This window comes from Leopardus geoffroyi, chromosome A1, assembly GCF_018350155.1.
Source record: "Leopardus geoffroyi isolate Oge1 chromosome A1, O.geoffroyi_Oge1_pat1.0, whole genome shotgun sequence".
NCBI lineage: Eukaryota > Metazoa > Chordata > Mammalia > Carnivora > Felidae > Leopardus > Leopardus geoffroyi.
The window spans coordinates 157,889,810-157,912,130 of NC_059326.1; the positions used below are offsets into that span (position 1 = coordinate 157,889,810).

The following is a 22,321-nucleotide window of genomic DNA, read 5'->3' on the forward strand; positions in this document are numbered from 1 at the left end:
GACAAGCTGTCAAGACTGAAGGAGATATGAGCTGGCAGAGGGGAGAAATTGTAGATTAGTTTAGGTTTAGAGTCTTGATATTAAAGTCACCCAAGAAAACGGACTATTTGTTTATGACTGGGAAGTGACTAGGACAGTTATGGGACTGGTGGGATATTTTCATTATCTTCCCAACAGGGAAGAACATAGGAAGTTGAGCAGATTTGAAGGCTAAATCTCCCAGAAGTGGGAGAGGATAAATCACTTTGGGTTTATGACATACTGATCCAGGTTCCTTTAACCTGGATATGCTAGTAAATGAGTAAAATATAAAATATGGGGGGCACCTAGATGGCTCAATCCATTGAGCATCTGACTCTTGATTTCCCTTCAGGTCATGATACCAGAATTGTGGGATTGAGCCCAGCATTGGGCTCCTCACTCAGCGTGGAGCCTACTTGGGATTCTCTCTTTCCCTCTGCCCCTCTCCCCTGCTTGCATGCTCTCTGTCTCTCTCTCAAACATATATTTAAACATATATATATATATATATATATATATATATATATATACACACACATACATAAACACATATATAAACATATATATATATATACATACATAAACACATATATAAACATATACAAAACATATATATATATATATGAAACTATGTTCTTAAAGAATAGTGGGGAGGGGTGGTAGTGGTAGAGAGCCTAGTTAGATAGCTCAACAAGGATGACCTTTCAGGAAATGGTAATGAATCAGAAAGAGTCAGTTGTGCTGTGTTTCATGGGAGTTGGGGGAGGGAGGTGCCTGCAGAGTCCAGGGGAGAGGGAACAGCTTATGTAAAGTTTGTGTGGAATCCTATGATCAGTGTCCAGGAAACATTTGGGTGGATTCAACCAAAGGTATTTTCATTCTTTGTGCAGGGCACTGAGTTTAATGCCACATCTACAAACAGGATAAATACCTCCTTCACTGAGGTTTAAGACTTAATTGATCATTGTTGGGGAAAAAAACACTTTGATAAAAGGTAAGATCTAAAATCTGTAAAGAGTGAGGAAGCTCCTGTCCTCTGCCCTGAAGCTCTTGATGGTCCCAGATAACATTCTCCTTTTCTGAGAATTTCCATGACAAGCAGTCTCTTTTAGTGTGCTGGTGACCTTTTATGGAGTGTAGGGACAGCTGGGGAAAGAAACGCAGAGCTCCCCTGACAGTCCCTGAAGGGAGGGAAAGCCTTTTAACTTGTTCTAGGGCTTTGTTTATGTGTAAGGCTGAGAAAAGGCTACTTGTAAGCATGCCATCCAAAATAATAGAGGTAAGATGTCAACAATTCTGTCACTAGAGGCAGATATACCTTCTCAATTTAACACAATGATTGTAAATGTGGTTTGCCTTTGCTGGCAAAAGTTTGTTCACTCAGGAAATAAAAAGAGCAGAAAGATGAACAGGCAGCCTAGAGAAGGCCTGGGGAGAGTCTCTGCAGGAATGTGCACTCAACCATTTAAAGCTGAGATCCCAAGCAGACGGTGACCTCAGCGAGTGCCTGTGCTGATGGCACTTTCCCAGCCTTGCTGGCGTTCCAGCTGGCACTCGGTCTCCACCAGGAGATGGAGCATTTTGGGGCAGGGAGTAAGGCACCCAGGCTTGTGGGGACTCCCAGGAAGTGAGGTCTAACCGACAGCCCCTGCTTTCAAGGGACTATCTGATTGGGAGACAGAATCTACACTGCCGACACATCTAGTAGTCATATGTACAGAGTCAACCCAAGGAGGTAAAGAGAGAGGCAAAATATGCTCCCTGTGAAGACCAGGAAAGGACAGTACAATGTAAATTGCCAGAGTTTTCCATGTCTCTAGTTTTTATATCTATTCACCATCCAAGCAATGTGCACTCAGCAGAGAAACTGACAAATGCAGACAGTGTAAGAAATCAGCTATTTTTGTTATTAAAGAATGTTTTGTAAATAGAGAAGTGACTTCTGAATTTCAGAGGAATTTGTGCAGTCTTTCCCCCTTTCCCATTGGTGGGGAGAAATAATTTGCCTCATTAGAATCTTTGCCCCTTAGACAGGAGCCAGTCCCCAAACAGGCTGCCAGGTACACAGAACGTCCTCGATGAATGTATTTAAAACTCAAAGTTCTGTGATTTAGGGATCTAAGATTTTCATTGTTTTTTTTTTTTTTTTTTTTTTTTTTAGAAATTTGAGTTAGAGTGCTTTGTAACTAGTCTCTCTTGCCAGTATTCTATATGAATATTAGACCTTAAGATATTCTTTTTTTGATATTCCTTATTTTACCAATACAATGTATTTCAAAAATCAGTTTTCAGGTTGATATTGTGGTATTTAGGCATATTTTTTCCTTGATGACACATTATAGTAGCAAGAACATGAACATTTGAGTCAGGTAAACATGAATTTGAATACCAGCCTTATAACCCTTATATCTGGAGTTTGAGGTGAGGCCCTAGATTCCCATTTTTGAGGCTTCACTCTGACCCTCTGACAGACACAGCCCTCCTCATAGAGAGAGAATTCTGAGTGGCCAAGAACACATGCCGACCTGAAACCACTGTCCCTGTGCTCTCAGAATTCTGGATTCCTTGCCCAGGCTACTGGGAACACACTGGGGCCAGAGATAAGCTGGCAAGATGGTCCAAACTTTCACAGAATGCGGCCTGAAGGGGATGGATGTAGGGTGGGAAGAAAGACAGGGTAGAGCACTGGGCTGGGGAACTATCATTTGTACTCTTATGTTGGGTCCTGAAAACGTCACGGGAGGGTCCTTTATATCTGACTCTCAGTCACATTGCTTGCAAACAACTTGACCTTTCTGAACCTCATTTACCTCCTTCAAAAATATGTGTAAGAATTTCTTCTTACAGATTTTAAGGGTCCAATTAGATTATTATATAAACATAATTGTATGAAACCAAAAATTCCTATCACTGTTATCAATCTTGGCTAGAGTTTCAGGCTAAACTGAAAATGTCTACTAAAGCTGCCATACAACCGAAATGCATTATTAATTACATTATTAGCACTAACAGTATTTCAGGTATATGATCTCTTATCTGAAACCTTTGGGCCAGATGTTTCTCGAATTAATACCTTTTTTTGGATTGTAGAAACACATATATAAACCATATATTACATTACACTGGGAATATTTGAGGCAGGGCCATGTTATTAAATAGATTGGCATTTTCATAGCAAAACCTGTTGATCACTATGTGATAAGTAAAAAGCATACATAGCCTCATGTTAATCCAGGTCAGTTTATTTTTTTTAATACATTTTTATATTTTGGAACAGTTTTAGATTTACAGAAAGATTGCAAAGATAGTACACAGTTCCCCTATGTTTTAAATATTGTTATCATCTTACTTTACTATGGCATATTTGCCATAATTAATGAGCCAAGACTGATACATTATTATTAACTAAAGTTCATACTTGATTCATGTTTTCTTAATTTTTACCTAATATCCTTTTTCTGTTCCTCGAGTCCATCTAGGCCACTCCATTACATTTTGTTGTTATGTCGGATATTTTATAGACTATGCTTCAGTTGGGATTTGTCTGATGGTTTAAGATTAGACTGGGGTTATGGGTTTGGCCACAGAGGGAGAGTGCCATTCTCATCACATCTGAAGGGTACATACTATTAGCATGACTTATCACTGTTAATGTTGACCTTGATTACCTGGCTGTGGTATTTTTTGTCATATTTTCGCACTATAAAGCTACACATTTTTCTTCCCTTTTCATTCTGTGTTTTTGGAAGGGAAGTCACTATGCATGACCTATACTTAAGGAGTGGGGGATTATGTTCCCTGTCCTAGAGGGTGGAGCATCTGAATTATTTAGTATTCTTCTGCATGGGAGTTTGATCTCTTCTTCTCCATAGTTCAGATTTTGCTGCCGATGGGTTAAGGAATTTTTAAATTTTATTTTCATTTTTTAGTATTGTGGATAGGGATTATGGACAAGAACCAACATTCTATCTAAATTTAAAAAGTCTTACAACATGTGTGTACCCACTCTTGGTTACAGAAGAGATGAGTGATGTTTCCTTATAAAAGAATGATAGGGGGAGCCTAGGTGGCTCAGTTGGTTAAGCATCCAACTTCGGCTTACATCATGATCTTGGGGTTCCTGAGTTCAAGCCCTACTTTAGGCTCTGTGCTGACAGCTTAGAGCCTGGAGCCGGCTTCACATTCTGTATCTCCCTCTCTCTCTGTCCTTCCCCCACTTGTGCACGCTCTCTCTCTCTCAAAAAAATGAATAAACATTAAAAAAAATGAATGATAGGAACTAGTAGGAAGGGATAATGGTGGCCTGTTTCCCAGAGCAATGGATGGTCCCTGCCCATCACACATGAGAGGCTGTACAGTTTTAAATAAGTAGTATGTTTGGTTGGTTCCATACCTTCATAACAAATTCAGCTTGAAGGGAAATAATGGGAAATATGGTCATGGCCAAGTTAAGAATATAAATTTTAAAAAAGAAGACAAATTTTCCCTTTCATGTTTTGTCAGACCTTTTTTCACATAAATTTTCATAAAAACTCGTGGGATTATTAGGGACTGGGAGAGGTGTGTATAGAAGGAAATCTCGGTGGCTCTTGCTTTGGGCATGCTGTGTCACTTCCCACAGTCAATGAGGGGCCCGGTCCACTCTCCTACATTCCTGCCTGCCTCTTAGATGCCCCATACCTGCCCCCAGGCAGCTTTCTGTGACACATAGGTTAAATCCTCTTTCTCCTCAACTCTTCTCTCCCACCTTCCCCTCAACCTGGGTAAGACCCTCTTAGGACTTTTCTTGTTCAAACCTAAGTCCCCTGTGGCCTCTGTATGGCTTCAGAAACTTCTACCAGCAGTAACATTCAAAGTATCTGACACTCTATGACCTAGAGCTGCAACTGGGCCTTGTGCCAGGCACAATCCCTCTGGGTGCAGAGAGTCCAGTGTGAGAGAAATCACTGAAGGATGTGTGAGGGGGTATGGAACCACAGCTATTTATCAACTCGAAGGGGAGTTTTTGATCTTTTAACATACAGGGAAAGTAAATATTATTAAATATATTTTGTATCATGTTGATGATTGGAACTTTCCAGAATTAAGCCCTAGCCTCCAGTTACTGATTACTGACATATTGCTTACACATTCTCAGGGTTGTCTTTCCAACTTGTGGAATCACTCACTGAAGCTCCAAGAAGGCATCCATTTAATTAGGGCAACCGTGTGACCAAATATTAACACGTTGCTGTTTGAACTTACCCCTGAAGCCTAATAGCCTATGTCATTATGGTCTTAGGACTAACTCATGAGATGATATGACGCCTGGGCAGCACCAGAATTGTTAAAAATGGACTGACAGAAATGTATCTGTAGTGACTCTTTTCCTACTTCAGCCTTCAAAGGAACACAGGTCAGGAAATTTATTTTCTATTGATTTCACTTGATCTCTCTCCAGCCTGTGATTTCATTGCCTATAATCACATTCATTTCTTTAGTATACTGTCTCTTCCACCTAATTTAGAGAAATGTGTGGATGTCTTGAAAATGGTACAAACTTCTGAAGAAAAAAAAAATAGTTATATGTAATTTGGATGATGAATAAACTTCAAATAACTCTCTGAATTTGAGCTCCAATTAGGGAGAAATAATTAAGCATGTTGGCATTGAAGAAATAAAATATTTTAAACCACTCTCTGATCTTGGTTGTGTCTCTTTTTCAAAGTCCAAAAATTAAACATAATGATGGACTAGATAAAGAAGTTTATTATTCACCATCTCGTTATGCTACTTGATGAATTGACTGGAATTTCTCAGACACCTTCTTTTCTTTTTAAAAAATTTTTTTTTCCAACGTTTATTTATTTTGGGGACAGAGAGAGACAGAGCATGAACGGGGGAGGGGCAGAGAGAGAGGGAGACACAGAGTCTGAAACAGGCTCCAGGCTCTGAGCCATCAGCCCAGAGCCTGACGCGGGGCTCGAACTCACGGACTGCGAGATCGTGACCTGGCTGAAGTCGGATGCTTAACCGACTGCGCCACCCAGGCGCCCCGACACCTTCTTTTCAAAGGCCCCCCTGGGGGGCACAATCCCCTCAAACCTAGTTTTTGTGATATTTTTAAACTGCATGTCACTGGGTTTAGTTGCCAAAGCAAAGGCCTTAAACTTGTTAAAATTCCTCTACCCATAAAAATTATTTGAATACTGTAAGTCTTACAATATATTTTATACTTTTACTAGTAAAATAATATGTGTGTTGTAAAACTGTTTATGCAGTTCATTTGGAAATTTTTTGTGTACTGCCTTGTGAAAAATCTTCTACTGTATCTTGAATTGTTTTTTGTTGATTTCATTAGATTGTGTTCACACCCCCTCCTTCGAATGGTTTGAAAAAACTATTAAGTTCCAAAATTAAGACATATTATTTTCAATTTATTTATTATTTTTTTTAAATTTTTTTTTAATGTTTATTTATTTTTGAGACAGAGAGAGACAGAGCATGAATGGGGGAGGGGCAGAGAGAGAGGGAGACACAGAATGGGAAGCAGGCTCCAGACTCTGAGCCATCAACCCAGAGCCCGACGCGGGGCTCGAACTCACGGACCGCGAGATCGTGACCTGGGCTGAAGTCGGATGCTTAACCGACTGAGCCACCCAGGCACCCCCTTATTTTCAATTTATAACAGAACATTTCGTTTAACTGTTTCTTGGTCCAGAAAGACCTGGAATCTTGTCTGGTTTTGCCCTATCTTTGTGATCAGCAGCAAGCCACTTAACTTCCATGGGTCATGATTATCTCATCTGTAAAGGAAGGGCTTGGACTAGATAATTTCTAAGATTGCTCCAGCTTTATAATTTGGATGATAGGATTTGATCTGGCAAATCTCCCAGAAGGATATTCTCTGAGTTTGAGAAGGCTGTCCTAATTTGGCCATGGATGTTTTGAATTTGGAAAAACCTCTTAGAAAACTCCCAAAAGACATACTCCCAAAAGCATACTCACTGGCTCTAGAGGCCTGATGTCCTAAACCGTCCTTCTGTTACACCACTCAGACAGCAGGTCGCGGTGCCACGGATGCCACACTCACAACATCATGGCAGCAGGGAGCTGGCTACACACGAGAAGCATGAAACTGCCAGAAAAAGCATTGTTCATAAAGAGAACTTCAGCTGAGAGCTGAGTTCAAAAATTTTCAGCCCAATACACCAGCAGTTGGCTTTCTCACTTTTCTTGGTTGTGTTATGTTAGCATTTTTTACTTTCTGAGCCTTTGTGTGAAAGCCATGGTGTTTACAGAAATAGACGCATAAAAAATACAAATCAAAATGTCATATCCTGTAAACATAATATAAGCTGATTATTTTAAATGTTTTCTTTACTCAAGCAGGTGGATTTAGGGCATGACAGCAATAATAACCATTCATCTAAAGAACAGATTTTGATCAAGGAAGTCTCCAATTGGTTCCATATATAATCTTTACTCTTAATTTTCCCAGGGCAAAAATTGCACAAAAGAAACAGACTGCAGCTCTTGAAATATAATACCAGTGGAAAAACAAACAAACAAGCAAAAACCAAATAAAATCTCGAGACAAAAACTGGCCTAACCATGACAACTAGAACTTAAATAAGATCTTGCCACACCTTTGCAGCCACCCATATCCAGTCTGTATCCTGGAAAGACTTATGACTAACCAAAGAGACGGGAGACCATGAAAAGAGTCAGTCATGGATTGGTAAGCACAGATTGATCCAGGGAAGACTTACAGTGAATTTTATTTCAATGCCTTTTATTGTTTTTTTATCATACAATCTGTGTCTGTCAGCAACAGCCTTTGACTGCTTCTTTTGCTGATCTGAAATGCTAGGAGGATCCTTGTTTAACCTGTTTTTAATAACTGCATCTCTATGCCACCCTCACCATCATTTCATTTGCTCTCAGGACCAGAGGTCTTTACTCACATTATGTTTAAGGATCTATTATAATATGATTAAGGGGGATGGGCGGTAATTATAAAGGAAATGAAAAATCAAGAATCTTATGTTTCTGTCCTGGGTAAGGACTGTAAATTACAGTTCTGCCACAGCGGCCTTCTCTCCCATAGGGTTACTGTTATGAGAACACTGGTGACAGCACATTTGACGATTTATGGTTTATATTTATCATATGAATGTGCAGTAAGCACCGACATCTGATATGTAAGCAGAAGTAGATGCTGCAGTTAATCACAAGAGATTTCCTATGAAAGATTGATAAATGTGTATTTCATGAAAATGATTGTTAGCACTACTTTAAGTAGATAATGCTGCCCTTAGTGAGGAGAATGTAGAATAAATGGCAGTTGTTTTTATTTCATGCCACAGTCTGTGTGTTGAAAGTTAGGTTAATTACCCTGATTATATGATTAATGCTTAGATTTAGTAGCACTCATAATTTTGCATTTTGTGACCTTCAGTTGTTCAAGCCAGCTGTTTTGCTTGCCAGGTGTGCTCAAACTGGCAAAAGTCTAGGACCCAGCTAAAGTGTGATGTGGACTTACCTTTAGACCTAAAAAGAAAAAAATTAAATCATGAGATTCCACTGTGGTGAATATACTGTATTTTTTTAAAAAATGCTAATGAAATCCCCACAACATGTTCAGAGCTAAACAGCAGAGAGGATGTGGACCATGCTTATTCTTTACAGTCTAGGTACTTGGGAGACCCTTTGCGTTAGCACCTTCTACTGTGTGACCTCCTCTCTCCCTAACTGGGGAGGCTAGTGTAGGTAGGACTAACCTTACCTGTGGTGACAGTAGGTAGCCTCCTTTCTAATGCTACTTTCCTTCTATTAATTTGTCTTTATTAAACTCTTATCTACCAATTGCTTGGTAGGTAGACAGATAGATCGATAGATAGATGTATGTATAATTTACTCAAGTGATAAAATGTATTGAGTACATTTGTGTACAAGCTATGTAGAATATAGAAAAAGTAAATATATCAGTCCTTTGCTCACAGAGATGTGTGGGAGATGAGACATAGTCATATATAAATATAGTATAAGGTATAGAGTGTCAACTGCCATAAAAAGGAAAGAGCTGAAGTACTCTTTCCTATGGATTAAAATGAAGCTATATTCAGGGTACAACCTCATTTTGGCTCCAGTCTGGACAACTGATCTGGCTAGCCCATCATCTAGCAGAATCTAAAACAGTAGAACCCATGAGGAGTAAGATTTTCTGGAGGAAGCATTACAAGATAAGATCAGGAAGATGGTTGACTCACCGAGTTCTGTTTTGTTCTGTGCAATGGGGGCACAGAAGAGAACAGACAGACATGGTCTCCCACAGTCTGGAAGTAGTTTTAATGAAGAACATGATCAACCAGAAAGCAGAAGGAGGGTGTGTAGAGGAAATAGACAAAACAAACAAAGAAGCAAACAAATGGTACCTGGTTGCAGTCCTGTCTTGGGTTGGCCAAGAATGTAAATAAATGTTATATGCCTGGATCAAATATTTTCCATTTTTCTCTCTCTTTTTGCACTGAGTCTGTGAGTTAGGAAGAAGTACCAGGTGTTGTAGTGGGAAATAGATCCTGGAATGGTCCAGGACTGACATGAGGAAGGCTAAGGGAGCCTTGGTGAGACATGAAAATTGGGAATTCAGAGAAGGGATGTACACATGGTTTGGTACTGAAGTTACTGCCATTTAATGGTTATATTTATAAATATTTTGATTTTGAGAAGATTAGAAGTGGCTGAGGAGAAATGAAAGGCTCTGAGAGTGGTCAGACAAGTGGGTGATAGGAGAGGAGAAAGTGTGAGTGGAAATCTGACAACTCAGCAGATTCCTCAGTCTTTTTTCCCACTAGGTAAAGAAACATTATCTTTCGGTTGGTGGTAAGGGAAGACAGAAGAAATGGAGAAAAAAGGTAGAGCAGAAACCTGAGCCACAGCTGGATTGAGGGCCCGTTCACTGGTGAGAATGTGTGTGTGTGTGACAGGGGTGGGGTGGGGGGTGCGAGGGTAGAGATGGACTAAGTCTATATGGAAATATACTAAGAATGTTAAAGAGTCATATAATGTAAGAATCAATTGTATGTATTGTTTCCATTTATGTTTCATGTCTTCCCTCCAGTCCTGCTTCCCTTCCTTCCTTCCATCCCCTTTCTTTTTCTTTTTTTAAGTACTGATTAGGGTATGTAAGTTTTTCTTTTTCCCTTGCTAAGTAAATGCTCATCTACCCCGTGGTGTGCTGCCAAGGAAATAAATTCATGTGTATGTACATACATTTATTATAAAGTTTTCTGGTATATATAAAAGATTTGTTACAAATAACAAAGTGTAAATATTCTTTATTGTAAATTTCATATTAGTCAGTTGATTCTTGTGGACTGCTTTTATTCATTTTTTGTATTCTAGTATTCTTAGTATTCTTAGCCAACCTATGGTTGCAACTGATGAAAGAACATAGTCTTGACATGAACATCACTTGTATTTTCATGTGAGTTAACAGATAAAACAAAGATGACTCAGCGAAGACTTGCGTCAGAATTTCAGTTCATCTATGGCATGAATGGATGCTGAAGTAGCTAATAATTTTTGAATACTGTAAGAACATTTCCTGAAGCTTTTTGGGTTTTTTTGTTTGTTTTTAGTTACTCATAAAGATGACACCTTTTTGATTTAATCTACATTCTTCACATTTTCTCACTTTCATTATTCATTAACATTCTCATCACTTTCTTAAATCTAGAAAATTAACAAAACAATCAATCAAGCCCTGACTGGTAGCTGTTGTCAATTTCCATGGTATAAATACTTAAGAAGCACGGTGTCAACGACATACGCAATTGGAGAGAAAAGTGCAGCAGCACCCCATTACACAGTATTTTCTCCATTCAGATACAGTAGATGTAAATAACCCCAAGAGCAGGGATAACAATAAATGTAGTAAAATAATTAAGAAAATGATTTTTGAATTTTTTTAAGATTTATTGTAATATATGTTTGAGAATTTATTATGTTTATTTTTAATGAATTTAGTTGTAAATTTCTATGATTTAGTTTTTAATAATGGCAGTGGTTCACAAATTATTTGAGAAATTCTTGAAAATTCAACAATCAGCTCTCTTGGGCCAGAATGAGTCTCCTTTTGCACAGCAGTGGGTCTGTCCATCCTTCTACCAGTGTGTCCTCCAGGTCATGTCTCAATTTCTGTGTCCTAGGACAGCTCTCTGCTTTGACAGGCTATTCAGGAGCCACCAAAGCAAATGACTTAAGTGTTCCATACAAATATCTTCTTTTAGAAGGGAAAGCTTCTGAGTTGTATCTTAAAATGATGGAATTTATAATTATTTTCATTTTCAAAAAGTTTGTTGAATACTTAACTGTAGATAGTTTAACTGCAGAGTAACATTGGCACACATGGGGTTGATTTAAATAGTGTAGACAAGAAGGTAGATCATGCAAGTCCCAAACTTTTTGTCCTCCTCCATGCATTCAGATTTCTAAGAAATTAATAAACCTAATTGCAGGTTTTGTATTAGTAGTATAGACCGTTGGGATTATCAATAATCCCATGATTATCCCAATCAATAATGATGTTCTAGATTATTCATTAGTGATCCCAAATGTAATTGGTTTAGAGTAATCCAGCATCTAAAGTATGAATTCCACATATGAAGCTGGGATGTGGGAGCAAGTCTCCTAGGAAGTGAGTGAGTATCACCACCAATTCAGTGCCCTTCCATCTCTGTTTATAGGCCTCTATGCTTGTAAAATGTTGACCATCTTTCTGCAAGAAGAAGACCAGTTGCTACCTCCAGTGATGGATGTGTATGGAAAAGTTCTAAGAGTAAGAAAGAAATGGCTTTTGTACATGTCTTAAGTATTTCAGAATAAATTAAAAAACACAGAGAGAATAATAATTCATAGTCATATATATTTGTTGTTTAAGTTGCAAAAAACAAATTCCTTTTCAGTTAAACAGAAAAGGAATTTACTAAAGAATATCGTGTAGTTCATAGATTCTCTAGAAGAGCCAAGGAATCAGGCTTAGAGGCCATGCATTCAGGAACAGTGCCTAAAGAAGACTACTGATTGCTCCAGCTGAAGCCACACTGCCATCATTACTCAACACAGATACCATAACTTCCATTGCTGATTCTGGTCAGTGGATGCCAGAATTTCTACCATGGTTGCACCCAAATGCTGGGTACCTATCCAACTATACTCACCAGAAGATGAATTTTAGGTGGTTTCTGCTTATGAATTCACAGTGTTCTCTTATGAATCCAAGTTGCATGGGGATGTTTCTTGCTGGTAGTCATAGTAAAATAGGTACCTGGTGTCTAGGAAAGTGAGTTTCTGGCTTCTACTTTGTGGAAGTATGACAAAAAAGCTTGAGATTGCTCAAGATGTTCAAAAGATTTGGGGTGGCCCCAAAAAGTGACAAAGATCTGCACAAGAACTGATAAGAGTGAGATGTTAAAATGGAGGTAACGCAGCACCTAAAATGGTAGAAATTTCATACTATATTATTTGCAGTTGTGGGATTTAACAAGGGTCTGCATAAATGTCAAATATGTTCGGTACTATGACATAAAACCTGAACAATTTGCAAAAAGTACAAGAAAAATTGTCACTGGAATAATGATATTGACAAGGAATTTTAAAAAAATATATATATTAATCTCTACATTATATATACACACATATATATACATACACACACACACACACACACACACACATATATTATGTCTACACCAAGGTGGGGCTCCAACTCACAACCTGAGATCTGACTGAGCCACCCAGGCACCCCTCCCGAGATTGTTTTTTAAATTGCTTTATTAATATCATATTATGAAAAGAATAGTTTTTCCCAAAACTGGGTGAAATTGCCCTATGGACAGTAAGTTTTACACTGAGACAGAACAATAATTACAAACTCTTAAGTGGAAACACCAAAAGGTTTACAGAAAAAGTAAATCACAAAACTACAAGCTTATAGAACATAGGCCATGTTGTTAACCTCAGGGAAACCTTAGCATTCAAGGTATAAGGCAAAAGTCATAATAATTATCAGGTTCAGGAGTTTGGAAGTGCCTCCTGTGCTGCTCCTTACTCTTTCTTCTGATTTACATCATCTGTCCTAGGAACTTTCCCACAACATCTCCCACTTCATTGTGATCAATATGCTTATTAGGTATGGCTCATCAAAAATTAGGGACAAGTCATGTCACTCACTCCAGGTTGACATTTCCTCCACAGTTCTGGCCTTCACTCCCTCCCAAACTGCATAATTCCTCTCTGTCCTGCATGGGGCTCTCTTTTTCTCCTTCATTTTCCTGTTAGGCATTTTCCATGTTGACATTTTTCACCCCTTGTTTCTCTTTGGACACCATTGCTCCTGGGCCTATCTTTGCAGTCTTCTCCTTCTCCTAGTTCTAACCACTGTTGCGGTGCTAAGACACTTAGATGCCCACACCTGGTTCCCTTCTGCCTCCTACTTTTTGGGCCCACCCCTGGCCCGCACACCCTCAGGGACACCCAGAGCAGGTACTGAGAAGGGAGCAATGGAGCAAGCAATGGCTAGGTCTGGACAAGGAATTTTAATTAAATTGCAGAAGTTTAACATTTGGTGTAAAATAGATAATATAGTAACCCAATTGGAATACCCTCAAATACTAATACCAGAAATTCGGAAAATGTGTCTAGAAGAGATAGATATTATGACAGCATTTAGAGGATATTGGTAACTATTTGGTACATGGGATAGTAATTTACATTGTATGGAAGTTTTACAATATGAAAAAGGCTTTATGTAAGTTGCTGTTTTGAACACGAAAAATCTATTAGGTATTTGAGTTTCTTTTTTCATTGTTATAGTTTAGGAATTTATTTTTATTTTTATGTTTTTAATGTTTATTTATTTTTGAGAGAGACAGAGACAGAATGTGAGTGGGTTAGGGCCAGCGAGAGAGAGAGACACACACAGAATCCAAAGCAGGCTCCAGGCTCTGAGCTGTCAGCACAGAGCCCGGTGTGGGGCTCGAACTCACAAGCTGTGAGATCATGACCTGAGCCGAAGTCAGATGCTCAACTGACTGAGCCACCCAGGTGCCCCTATAGTTTAGGAATTTAAACTGAAGAGGTCAACGGGTTTTTTTTTAAGTTTTCTTTAAGTTTATTTATTTATTTTGAGACAGAGAGAGAGAGAGAGAGAGAGAGCGCACATGCCTACAAGCAGGGAGAGCACAGAGAGAGAAGGAGAGAGAAAGAACCCCAAGTAGGCTCCACACTGTCAGCACAGAGCCCAGTGTGGGCTCAAACTCACAAATCAAACGGTGGGACCATGACCAGAACCGAAATCAAGAGCCAGATGCTTAACCCACTAAGAAACCCAGACACCCTGAGAGGTTAACTTTTTAAAGTCACATGCCTACTAAGTGATTCATCTTGAACTCAAGTCTCATGAAGGTAGCCACTTCAGAGACTCTGGATAAAGGGCACACTATCAAGCATAATAGCACAGAGGACATTATGCAGAGAGATATTGAGATTTCTGAGAGTCTCTTTGGGCTGCCCAAACTTAGCAATTTCCTCTGGTCTGATTATTTGGTTCTGTTTCAATAAAGGAAGTCTGGTTCTGATTCTTCCTGGACCATACACTAGCAGGTCAGGTTACTGCTATGAAGTTCATCCTCCAATTTGCACAGTTTATTAACTAACCAATCCACAGACATTTGTTGCATAGCTGTGAACAAGATCTTATGCCAGTTGTTTGCAATTATTCTTTCCCCTCTCCATGCACTTGAGATCACTCTTGCTCTTCCTTGTGAGGGGATGGAAAAGCAAGTCACAATCATCTCTCTGTATGGCAAGTCTACCTCTAGTTGAATTATAAAAGTTTAATGTTTAGACACAGGTTATATTTTAGTTTAATGCGTTTTCCTCCCTAGTTAGAGTTGGTAATTTAAAATTAGGACACTTTTTTTGGTCTAATTTGTTTAAAAATTTTTAGAGGTAATACAATTTCTCTCTTCTGGCTCATGATTTGTAATCTTGTTAATCTTCTCTTTCTAATCAATCAAAATGAGTAAAAGCTGTAATTACATGGTTTTACTGTAGAATTAATTGGATCTGACCATTCATACTCCTTATAATTGGTTTCCCGAATGGGGTGTGTGGTATTCTAACATCTCACCCAAGTATGCAGTTAAATATTTTCAACCTTCTATAAATTCAAAAACTTTCCTCCTCAATTAATCCTTTTCTATTCATTTCAGATTCATCTAGGCTAACTGATATTAAGTTTCCTATCAAGTCAATAGGAAGATAACACATTTTTTTGCCTTTAAAAAATGTTATTAAATTTTAACTTCAGCTTTATTTTTAAAAATTAATTAATTTATTTTTTTAATTTACATCCAACTTAGTTAGCATACAGTGCAACAATGATTTCAGGAGTAAATTCCAGTGATTCATCCCCTATGTATAACACCCTGTCCTCGTCCCAACAAGTGTCTTCCTTAATGCACCTTACCCATTTAGCCCATCCTCCCCTCCCATAACCCCTCCAGAACCCTTCTGTTTGTTCTCTATATTTAAGTGTCTTTTATGTTTTGTTCCCCTCCTTGTTTTTATATTATTTTTCTTCCTTTCCCTTATGTTCATCTGTTTTTTATCTTAAATTCCTCATATGAGTGAAGTCATATGATATTTGTCTTTCTCTGACTGACTCATTTCACTTAGCATAATACCCTCCAGTTCCATCCACGTAGTTGCAAATGGCAAGATTTCATTCTTTTTTGATTGCCAAGTAATACTCCATTGTATATATACCACATCTTCTTTATCCATTCATCCGGTGATGGACATTTGGGCTCTTTCCATACTTTAGCTATTGTTGATAGTGCTGCTATCAACATGGGGGTGCATGTGTCCCTTTGAGATAGCACACCTGTATCCCTTGGATAAATGCCTAGTAGTGCAATTGCTGGGTCATAGGGTAGTTCTATTTTCAGTTTTTTGAGGAACCTCCATACTGTTTTCCAGAGGGGCTGCAACAGCTTGCATTGTCACCAACAATGCAAAAGGAATCCTCTTTTTCCGCATCCTTGCCAACATCTGTTGTTGCCTGTGTTGTTAATGTTAGCCATTCTGACAGGTGTAAGGTGGTATCTCATTGTGGTTTTGATTTGTATTTCCCTGATGATGAGTGATGTGGAGCATTTTTTCATGTGAGGAGACAACACATTTTGACTGGATTTTTAATTTATGCAAAAAACCATTTAGCTTCAGATATATCTTTTCATGTATCAAACCAAAAGAAAACCAATGAAAGCTTTTCAAATTTATGAAACAAGACTTTCAGTACATTTATTATTAGTACTCTAATGATAATCCTCAGAAAATGGAGTATAAACTAATTATAAAATAACACACTTGAGTTAATGAAGTCACTACAATACACAATAGTAGTTTTTCATTGGTTAGGATTCTTTAGTTGATAAGAACCTACTGGTACATGTGAATTTTTGGTGAAGTGTAAGCAACCACTGCCAGTGAAACCATCCTACTAGCCAAGATGATAATTGTTCTTTGTTGTACATTCATTAAAAAAAAATTTTATTGACCATCTGCTAGAATGTCAAACACTCTTGTAAGTTCTGTGAAAGAAAAGTACTGAAAAAGACATACAAGGTCCCTGTTTTCATGAAGACTATTATTGAGAAGGGCAGAACTAAAAACCTAGTAAACACAGAAATGATTAAGATAATATCAAAGACATAGACTTGTAATGAAGGTGGTAAGCATAGCAATGGGATAAAAAGTGACCGGGGTCGATCTACATGGGATTGTTGGCTGTGTCCCTTCTGAAGCAGTGACATTTTGCTAAGACTTGGATAACAAAAGGCAACTATGGAACAACCTGTTAGCTTTCACACAGATGCTGCTTATTTATGTTTTAATGGTTAGTCTAGAGTGATGCTTCTACTCAATAGTTTTAGAAATGCGATAGTTTTCTCACACTGTTGACTTTATTACAGTACATCCTGATTATTCTTTTAAAATATTTTTATGCCACTTCTAAGGGTTCAGTGCTAATTTCCTTATGAGTTCCTTTGAAACTTAAATACTGATGGATAATTTCACAAATACCAGTATGCCTCTAGTTATGTCACTGCCTTACAGCAATGACAGTCCAAATGGGTAAGTGCTGCTATGGAAAACACAGGATACTAGAGCCTGTCTAGCTCTGTTTTGGAGACCAGGTTAAGATTTTCTGAAATAAGAGACTTCTAAATTGGATCTTGAAGAACAAAGAGAAGTGTCCCAGAGAAAGGAGCAGGGGAGCAGGAGAGAAAAGTCTTTGACATGGAGGAACGTGTGCACAGGCCCCCAGGGAGAGAGAACATGGTACATTTAAGAAACCACATATAATCTGCATTTGGCCGAATTATATAGCACACAAGCACAATTATAAAATGAGAGAGAGGATGCTAGCAGAATGAGCAGAAGTCAGTAACAGAGGGTCTAGTAACACTTGTTAAAGAGGTAGGACTTTAGAGCTAAAGAAAAAGAAAATATTCATTCATTCAACACATTTTTATTAAATACCTCCTATGCGCCATGCACTATTCTAGGCACTGGGAATACATCAGTGGACAGACAGAAATCCCTGCCTTCATTCTGTCTATATTCTAGAGGCAAGGGAAAGTAGATAATAAACATCAATTCTTTTTTATTTTTGGCTACCCTCATTTCTTTTTTCTTTCTTTCTTTCTTTCTTTCTTTCTTTCTTTCTTTCTTTCTTTCCTTTATTGAGTATAGTTGACATACAATGTCACATTAGTTTCAGGTGTACAGCAGTGATTGACAAATTTATATACTATGCTATGCTCACCACAAGTGTAGCTATCATCTGTCACCATAGAACATTATTACAATATCATTAGCAGTATTCTTTATGCTGTGCCTTTTGTTCCCATGACTTAACTCATCCATAACTGGAAGCCTGTGTCTCCCGCTCCCCTTCACCCATTTTGCCTAGCCTCCCCTCCCCCACTGGCAGCCATCATTTTGTTCTCTGTATTTTCACACCTCGTTCTGCTTTTTGTTTGTTCATTTTTTTTAAGATTCCACACATAAATGAAATCATATGGTATTTGTCTTCTTCAGTCTGAATTATTTCACTTAGCATAATACCCTCTAGGTCCATCCATGTTGTCGCATGTGGCACGATCTCATCCTTTTTTATGGCTAAGTAATATTAATCAAGTAAAATGCTAAGGTTTTGAGGATTTTTGAGCTGGATATAATATGGAAGAAATCTTTCAACCGGGAACACTTGAGAGATTATAATTTAATACCAAAAAACATATATGTCAGTGACAGTGGCACTTGAGATTTTGGCATACCCTTCACTTTTCTGAGTGAAATTAAACTACCATTTCTCAAACACAAGGACTATATTTTCCTTCCTCCTATACCCTTTCTGGTCAGGATTGCTCCATAACCCTGAATCCCATGAATTCTCAATAGTAAGTATTCTTTAAATAGAAAGAGACTAGTAGATAGATTGGTAGCAAGAGGGATATGAATATCTTAAAGCTCTTTGGAAGTCAGTGAAGTTTTATTGTTTCACAGAGATTTGTTAATATTGTGCCTGTAAGCTAGGGCTGCAGCATCCAAACTTCTCTGCCACAGAACTTTGTGGAAATTGTACTTAATTTGGAAGAATATGCTATTATAATACCAAGCAATTCAAGGGATCTTTTCATGTCTCATCATATTTACCCTATAGTTAGTAAGAGTTGATCATATATCATATAGTAACTAAGAGTTGATTCTAATAAATTAAGTTTTATGACTAAACAAAGTTCTCATTTTTATTATTGTGGAGACAGTGGAATGACATTTAGTTAAAAAAACAAACAAACTACTCTACTGTTTACCAACTGGATAGATTCCACTGAAGCACCAACAGATTGCTCTAAAGATAGTTCCACATTGCCATCAACTTCCTGTTTTGGAGAGAAGAAAGGAATCACATTTTAAGCCTCTGTCTCTTTAAAACAAAATGCGAGGTGGTGAACTACGTGGCACTTTTGATTATATGTTGAAACTGCACTAAGTCCCTGAAATCCAAAAGAATATTGCACTCTGGTCCTTTGTGCAGAATACTCACATGAGTGCTCACAGGAACCAATCCAGAAGCAAATTGCTGCTGATAGTAACTGACAGCATGAATTACTGCACTCTCAGAGACTCTGCCAGCATCAACCCGTATGATCTCACTTTTGCTCATATGGCAAGCAGAATTTGTGCATGTGCTAGAACCAACCTCCCAAGTTCAGGGAACAGCAAGGTTTCTCAGCAGTTGTTTGAAAATAGCCAGCACCTTTGAAATGAATCACTGTAGCATCTCATCATCTCACCCTTATAAAATAAGAGAGGATTTTTCTTTGCTTAGTTTCTGACCCTAATCATGTAAAGTCCCTTAGAAGAAGGAGAAACTGACTCATCTGTTTATTCGTCCTATGAAAACCAGACAAGTCAATGAATGCAGAGGACAGCATCAATTTCTCTTCGACAAACCGACCTGCCTCTGGTCTGCCACTCCCTCTGGTCCATTTGGAGACATTCTGCTGTATGTTGGTTCATAATGATCTTTAGAAATCCTCCTCTACTTTGGAATAAATAAGGACATTGAAAGAAAGAACTATACACTTTATTAAAAATGCCCAATTAAAGTATGTATGATGGAAAATGCTCTAATTTATATTTGTGCATACCAACACAACCAAGATCACTGAACTATCATTCAAATATAAGAAGAAATCATGCCAAACGTACATGTCTGGAAAGAAAAGCAGGAACTGAAAACATTCTCCCAAAGGATGAAATCATAGACCCAATTTTCACAACCCAAGATCATTCTCGAGAGTACTTCTCTTATTTCAGTCTATTACAAAACTCACCTAAATAGTACCAAAATTATAGGGAGAAAAAAAAAAAAAACTTATGGTTTATTGCCCTTGCCATCATTAGCAATATAATCTACTGTTTCTGGGAAAACAGACTTTCTGAGGTCTTGAACTCTGTTCTTGGCAGGTAAGAAGCCTTCCAGGTCATCTTTAAAGGCATATTTATTTTTAATGCTTAAGTCTACACATGTTTTCTGTTAATAAGTTGGAATCTTAAACAAGATTGTTATTCACTCTATTTATTTACCTTAGAAAGTACCCAATTCTTCTGAAACAATGGTCCCTTTGAAAATGGGTGGGAAATAGAATTTAAAATTGAATTAAAATAGAGGGAAAATAGCCTTTCTTTCTTCATTGCATGTTTTTGCTGTCTCTAGAAGGGGTGATGGGCTTCCGCCCTTACATGATATTTGTTCTGAGTTGGAATTGGTCTCATGAGAGACAGGGAAAATGGGAGAGCCTTTTTTGTAATGGGAAGCATGGGCTCACCGAAGGCACCCTAAAGGGATGGTTTGTTTAGATTGGACAGTCCTTCCTGTCTCTGGAAAGTTAGAGGTTGAAGATAGGCAATCCCAGCATGGTAACAAGAGGTAATACAACAGGTATTGGACACACAGAGGAATGAGCACTTGCCTCTCAACGTGGATGTTCCACAGGCCTCTCCTGTTCAACATATTCAAAACCGAGCCAATCACCTCTTGTTCCTCCTCCCGAATTACTGATCTCAGTGAAAGTCCCACTGTCCACCCCAGCAAGAAGGCAGAGAAACCTGGGGTTCCCTCTTGACTACTTCCCATGCCTTGTTCACCACACCCAATCTATCACCAAGGTATTTCACTTTTGTTATTTTTCTCAAATTGTCAAATTCTCTTTCGTGTTCTTCATTCCCATGCTAAGTACACACATTATCTCCTTTACAAATAAGTCTCTTGACTACTCCAGCCTTGTTCTTTCTGATATGATCTCTACAGTTTCTTTTTTTATTAAAAAAATTTTTTTTAGGGAGAGAGAGTGCGAGTGAGTGAGGGGCAGAGAGAGGGGAAGAGAGAAGAAGAGAGAGAGAAGCAGGGCTTGAGCTCACCCAAAGTGGGACTTGAATTTACAAACTGTGAGATCATAACCTGAGCCAGTCTGATGCTTAACCAACTGAATGAGCCACCCAGGCACCCTCTATAGTTTCTGATAGATTTATCTGATCATCTCATTCTTCTGCTTAAAAGGATCCCTATTGCAATAAAGGAAAACAACAACAACAACAACAACTCTGAACTCCCTTGAATGGCATATTAACTCAATCAGCATTCTTTCTCCCCACTCTTGCCTAACAAAAATACAGTTTCTGTTTTGAATGACCTCCCCTCCTCCTTTCTTCTGTTAAGTGATTTCTACATCTCTTTCAAATTTTGATTCAGCTGTTACCTCATCCAGGAAAACTTCCCTGACCCTCTTCCTGCCCCTATCACAAAATGTTCCCTGAAGTACCCCTTTTGACCCTGTCATGCATGCATCGTGAGGGCAGGTGTGGTGTTTTCATTTTGCCAACTTAGCATCTAGTTTGGTGCCTGGCAAGTGAATGAATGTAGGAGTTATCAGAGAAAGTCACACAGAGAAGGTGGAGTTGAACTGAATCACTCTTGGGAGAGAAGTAAGATGAAGTAGAGAATGATATTTGAGGGAGAAGGAATAACATGTCCAAGAGCAGGAGAGAGCTTGCCATGTTTAGAGAACACTAGGTGGTTTCGAGATGCTGGAATATAAAAGTGAGATAAAGAATTCTGTGGCATCTGGGGCACCTGGGTGGCTCAGTCAGTTAAGCGTCTGACTTCAGCTCAGGTCATGATCTCTCGATTCGTGGGTTTGAGCCCCGCGTCAGGCTCTGCGCTGACAGCTCAGAGCCAGGAGCCTGTTTCAGATTCTGTGTCTCACTCTCTCTGCCTCTCCCCTGCTTGCACTCTGTCTGTCTCTCTCTCGAAAATAAGTAAACATTAAAAACATAAAAAAAAAAAAAAAACAAAAGAATTCTGTGGCATGAACCGTGTTCAGAGTTATAACACATTTGGTATAATCTGTGACCAGCTTATCCCAAAGTTTGAAAAGACCTCTTCTTGCTTTTCTTGAGGCTCTAGGTATAGTTTAGAATGAGGAAGTGTTTAAACAGGATTATGCAAAGTAACATTCTCATATACTTACATTTAACAGATTAGCCCTTTGATACAGAAAACAATACAGTTTAAATTTTTTTGTTATTTATTAGCAATTATAGGATACAAATATGAATATATATATATATATATATATATATATATATGAATGAATATTTGTTTGTAGGAGACTGTATG

The 22,321-nt window shown here is 38.3% G+C and overlaps 1 long non-coding RNA gene and 1 pseudogene across 3 annotated transcripts in view; one reads left to right on the forward strand and one right to left on the reverse strand.

Annotated features, from left to right (window-relative positions):
• The window catches only part of LOC123608603, a 79,388-nt gene that overhangs the window by 9,932 nt on the left and 47,135 nt on the right, over positions 1-22,321 (forward strand). The window contains exons 2-5 of one of the 3 annotated variants that reach the window (XR_006717332.1): positions 5,303-5,416; positions 7,658-7,741; positions 9,858-9,964; positions 10,502-10,592. This is a non-coding gene — a long non-coding RNA (uncharacterized LOC123608603). Of the gene's footprint in view, positions 1-5,302; positions 5,417-7,657; positions 7,742-9,307; positions 9,501-9,857; positions 9,965-10,501; positions 10,593-22,321 lie in introns of those variants that run through there. The other 2 variants (XR_006717330.1, XR_006717333.1) reach the window with 2 other exon arrangements.
• Positions 12,951-13,486, reverse strand: LOC123608602 (annotated as a pseudogene).